Genomic DNA, 6,007 nt, shown 5'->3' with positions numbered 1-6,007 from the left:
CTGGAAGTGTCTTCATTTCTCTGCTGTTCATGAAATGGGCATCTCTTTGTCTCTTCAGTACCTGGCAGGAGGCAGCTGATGGTGGCATTGGGAGCTGTGATGTTGGCTGCTTTGACATCTTGGAAGTGAGCTTTAAGCGGTTGGGCAGATCATACTGACAGTGGGGTGGGGGTATGTGTTTGTGTGTGTGTGCAGGATGCGTGCGTGCGTGCGTGTGTGTGTGTGTGTGTGTGTGTGTGTGTGTGTGTGTGTGCATGTGGAGGCCAGAGGTCAATCTTGGGTTTTTGGTTTTTTTTTAAAGATTTATTTATGATGTATACAGTGTTCTGCCTATGTACATGCAGAACACCAGAAGAGGGCACCAGAACAAATTACAGATGGTTGTTAGCCACCATATGGTTGCTGGGAATTGAACTCAGGACCTCTGGAAGAGCAACCAGTGCTCTTAACCTCTGAGCCATCTTGCCAGCCCCAATCTTGGATTTTTAAGGAGTAACTATAGCAATAGGAAAAAGATCCAGCATGAACTGAGTCCCCACCTTTCTTTTCAGTGGTGGGAATTAAGTCCAGAGCTTTGTTCATATTAGGCAAGACTCACTGAGCTACATCCTCAACTTCTACTTGTGCAGTGGTGAGTGAGTGTTTTACATTCCCGTGCATGTGGTGCTGAGACCAGATCCAGGACCCTGCACATGCCAATTTAATGCTATCCTCCTAAGCCACAATCTCAGCTTGCCCTGGGCCCTTTAATGGTAGGTGCAGATGGACTAGAAGGGGGTTAAGGTACTGAACGGAGTTAAGGAAGTGAGAATCACAAAGGTTAGACGTCTTGAGACCAGCTATATCTGCCAGCAGGCAATTATCAAAGTTAGAATTCTATCTTCTTACAGAGACTAGGCAACAGGTCCTATCCTCAGGGGCTGGCTGGAGCAAACAGTGACCATGATTTTGTCACCTTCAGTTTTCTCTGGCTAGAGATACGGCTTTGAGCCATTCCAAATATTAATGGTTATTCAAGTCTTTATAGACAGACACAAAGCAGGGACAGGCAAGAAAGCAGCCCAGCTACCCTCACCTATCTGGATCTTGCTCACGTCTCTTGCCAACTGGTCAATGGTTTCAACATAGGGGGCTGGAGAGATTTTGGCTCAGTTCCTAGTACCCACACTGTGGCTCACAAACCATCCATTACAGGGGTTTGTTGTCTTTCTTGAAAACTGTGGCTGCCTTTTAAGCAATGGCTGTCCTAATCAGCAACTGCAACTCCACTGCTACCAGCAGGGGATGGGCTACAACACCTGCAGCCTGGGGGGTTCTGGCCCCTCGGGCACTGACTCTTTCAAAGCTAGAAGGGAACTCATTTAAATCTCTGTCCCTCTAAAGAACTCAAGGTTTAAAGGTTGAGGTGGCATTCTGCTCCTCAGGGAGGCTGAAGAGCAAACAGCCTCCTCTCCTTGCTCAGCTTCTCCACCTGGTTCCTCCCGACCTCTTTCTGTCAGCTCGTTGCTGACTCAGCCTCCTGACCAAAGGTTAATTTTATTTAATCAAACAAATGTAACACATCTTTGCATCATTAAACAAATGTTCCAAAGCATAAACAAAAGTAACACACCTTAAAACAAAATTTTACCATTGGGGCTCTCACACCTCCTGATGCACAAAAAATCATGCAGGCAAAACACTGTAATATAGATAAAATAAAACATATATCTTAAAATTAAAACGAACAGTTGGGTGATGGTGGTGTACTCCTTTAATTCCAGCACACAGGAGGCAGAGACAGGTAGACCTCTGTGAGCTGGAGGCCAGCCTGGTCTACATAGCTAGTTCCAAGAGTCTCGAAAAACAAAAAAGCAAAACAAAGAAAAAAGAAAATCTTTTGATAAGGAAATGAGTAGACCAACACATTCTCTCCTCCCACGTTAGTGAGTGTAGGTTCACTCTACAGGTGACTAGAGCAGCTCAAATCCAAAGGCCCCAAGTTGCCTGTCTAACTAATCTGAAGCACTTATGCCCTCATTTGGCTCTCCTTAAATGCATCTGTCCATTTATTTTTTCTTTTAAGATTTATTTATTTATTATTTTTGTTTTTTCAAGATAGGGTTTCTCTGTAGTACTGGCTGTACTGGAACTCACTCTGTAGACCAGTGATCTCTAGAATTCACAGAGATCAGCCTGCCTCTGCCTCCCGAGTGCTGGAATTAAAGGTGTGTGCACCACCTGGCAATTTATTCATTTTAAAAGATATATTTATCTTGTATAATATTAGAGGGACCAGCCTTAATATTATATATCCCAGGGGCTCAGGAGAGAGAACTACTAACGGCGAGGACTATTTTTGGGAAAGAGAATCTCAGCACACCAAGCTCTTTATTGCTTTAATTCCTCTGGGATAACATCCTCTATACACAGCTTCAGTTCTGTTCTTGTGTCTAGCTCCTTTCTTGCCTGATTTCTCTCTATATCTATCTACTGCTCCCTCTAAGTTTTATCTTAATTCTCTTATCTTAATTCTGCCTCAGCTAGGTCCTTTTCATCTTGTTCTTCCCCATCTGGCTCTTCCTCATCTTCCATCTTGTTCCTCTAGTACTCTCTTCTAGCCCTCCAATCTAGTTCTTCCCCATCTCAGTTTGCTCCTTTCAAGTTCTTACCCATCTAGTTCTTCCATTCTCTTTTCTTTTCTCCATCCCCTTGTGCCCTGGAAGTCCCGGTATATATACACTTACAAGCAGTATTCCCTTGGCAGTGTAAAGCCAGTCTTCCAGGGACAAATGGAGGGGTGATAAGAATCACATAGAGGAGCAGTAATTGTTAATTATCATTTGCAACCCAAAAGGGAAGTGACTAATGGGGAAATTAATTAACTAAAGACTAAATTCAGGTAATATCTAAGAAGAGGGTAGAAAAATGTTAAAAATCTGTAAGTGACTATGTCAATGGGAGAAAATAAAACTGCCTTCTCTTTTCCTGTGGCTCCTATCTGTTCAAGCTATCTGCTGTTTTTTTCTGCAGGGTGGGGGAAAGTGTGCTCAGTCGCTAGGCAACCTATGTATAGCTAGATGCCTCTGGAGATAGTTATAGGGAGATCTGGAACTAGAGGTAAGATTTGGGAAAGGAGGAAGTTAGGCTTCATTGGCACATCCGCCAGGCCTTCTCAAACAGGTAGCCTGGATGCTTAAGTCTGTTCTTAGAGATTACAGAGGTATCTCTGATAAGGTACTTTCCTCCATCTGGGGATGGTCCTGGCTGGATGCTGCCAATGATGATAATTACAGGGAGGTTTGAACTGGGGTTCCAGCTGAGCATAGCTGTTAGCCCAGAAGGTTATCTAAATATTCCTAGAAGTAGTTAGGTAAGGAGTTAGCAGTCTATAAAGTCAGTAAGGCTGTAAAAAAGGAGGGTCCAAGCTAAATTGTGTAAAGCTATTACTTAACGTCCACCTGACCTAGGTGATGTCTCCTTGTGGAATTTACCTTAAATCTGGAGACTTGCATGTGGACTGTTATTACTGATAGTCCTTGAAAGCGGCCAAGGGAGATATCTGATTCCAGAGAAAGCCTTTCCTGAAGCTGTTCTCCAAATACCTGGAATGTGTATGTCCAGAGAGTGATCAGTCCACACTGTTAGCCCTTCTTAGGGAAAAATCAACTGGGAAAACTATGAAGGCACACATGATTTTCATAACAGAATACAGCTGATATATAACAAGCCAAATAACACCAGAAGCTCCTTGGAATTTGGCTTCCTCTGGAGGAAATCCTTGATTCCTCCAGGTAGTGACTTTGCCATAACCAGCTGAGTTCTTATGATATATCCCCGTGGCCTGCAGCATATTTATATTTATGTGTATGAATGTTTTGCCTGCATCTACATATGTTCACTACATGTATGTCTGGTGCTTGTAGAAGTCAGAAGAGGGCATCAGATCCCCTGGAATTAGAGTTACAAATGGTTGTAAGCCACCATATATGTGCTGGGAATTGAACCCAGATTCTCTGCAAGAGCAGCCAGTGCTCCTAATTGCTGAGCCTTCTCTCCAGTACTGAACTTGCTGACTCTGCATCACTCTGACTCCTCCTAAATTTCTTTTCTGTGCAGTATGTCAAGTATTCCATCTGCACCTGAGGGAGGCCCCAGCCAACCATGTGGAATTACATTTCTGCAGTTGGTGATAACTGTTGAGAACAGACTCAGAGCTTAGATTTTGGTCAAAAAGAGAATAAAGTACTTAAAATAGAATATGCTAAATCTCTTGGCACACAGGGACGACAACGAAATGTTGAGAAAACCAAGTCTTAGATTCACTTGATTTTTTTTTATATAAACTGCAAAAATGCCCATACTTTATTCTCTGCAAATACACATTTGAGTGGCTGTGCACGGAACAGGTTTCCACCTGTTCATGTGGACAGTAGAACTCAACCAAGGGGAAATTATACAGCTAGTGTTGCTGTGCCAAATTTCCATTTGGAATTTGGGCGTGAATTTCAAATGCTTTAAGCATTGCCAAAGAATTAAAAACTTTCTACCATCATCATTCACCTGGATCTGGATGAATGAAAACACCTTTGGCATCTCAGGTTTGGTACCATCTGGCTGTAGGGCAGGTTAGGTGTCAGAAACTGACCTGTCCCAAGAGTTGCCTAGGACAGCACTCTGGCACCTCCTGCTGGGCTGGGACAAGAGGACACCTCTCAGGCATACCTTCTCCCAGTAGCTCTAAAAGGGGTGCCTTTTCTCATACAGTATCTACATATTTAGCTTTTTAAAAATTTACCTAATTTTATGTGCATTGGTGTTTTGTCTGTGTGAAGGAACTGGAACTGTAGATATAAACAGTTGTGAGCTGCCATGTGAGTGCTGGGAATTGAACCCAGGTTCTCTGGAAGAACAACTGCTGAGCCATCTCCCCAGCACCTCTTTCTCCTTTTAAGGCAGTTTCATTCAGTCTCCTGAGTGCTAGAACAAATCACCACACTCAGTGGCATGGGAGTGGGGTTAAGCAAGTCTACCCTTTATTTATGTGTGTCTGTGTATACCTGTGGGAGCTTTACGCGTACCCAGTTAGTAAGCGCTCGTGCCTGCAGAGGCCAGAGAACATCTGATCTCCTGGAACTGGAGTTACAGGCCTGTGAGATGCCTGATATGGGTGCTGGGTACAGAACCCTGGTCCTCTGCAAGAGCAGTACGCTCTTTACACCGCCGAGCCATTGCTACAGTTCATTTTTTTAAAACTTAAAAAAAACAAAAACATACATACACATATCATGTACATGTTTCCAGAGGCCAGAGAGGAAGCTGGGTCCCTGGAGCTGGAGTTACAGGCAGTTGTGAGCCCTGACTTGGGTGCTGGGAACCGAGACTGGGTCCTCTGCAAGAACAGCAAGCGCGGCTCATCACTGAGCCATCTCTCCATCCCCATCTTTTCACTTGAGACAAGGGCTCCCTAAGTCACCCAGGCTGGCCTTGAACTTGCGATCCTCTTGTATCGGGGCTGACAGACCTGCGCTACCAGGTTCAGCTTCCTCGCAAGACCTAGAAGACTTAAGAAGCGAGCACAATAGCCGGGCGGTGGTGGCGCACGCCTTTAATCCCAGCACTCGGGAGGCAGAGGCAGGCGGATCTTTGTGAGTTCGAGGCCAGCCTGGGCTACCAAGTGAGCTCCAGGAAAGGCGCAAAGCTAAACAGAGAAACCCTGTCTCGAAAAACCAAAAAAAAAAAAAAAAAAAAAAAAAAGAAGCGAGCACAAAGCGCCCGTGACGCTCCGCCATCTTTGCACGGCTCGGCTCTGGCCGCAGCTGCAGCTTCCTTCTTCCTCAGAATTTTCGCGCCAAAACATCCCGCTCACAAAATGGAGGCCGGAAGGAGGTGGTGCGTGACGTCACCAAGAATCACAGCCAATCGTTTTGGAAACCCGTCCGGGGGGCGGGACTCGCCGGGCGCAGAGCGGCCCAATAGCGGGCCGCGCGGCCGGGCCAGCCAATGGGAGTGCAGACGCCGCGGCGGA

The sequence above is a fragment of the Peromyscus leucopus genome, chromosome 5, assembly GCF_004664715.2.
Source record: "Peromyscus leucopus breed LL Stock chromosome 5, UCI_PerLeu_2.1, whole genome shotgun sequence".
NCBI classification, from domain to species: Eukaryota; Metazoa; Chordata; class Mammalia; order Rodentia; family Cricetidae; genus Peromyscus; species Peromyscus leucopus.
Note: the sequence above shows the minus strand (reverse complement) of the source record.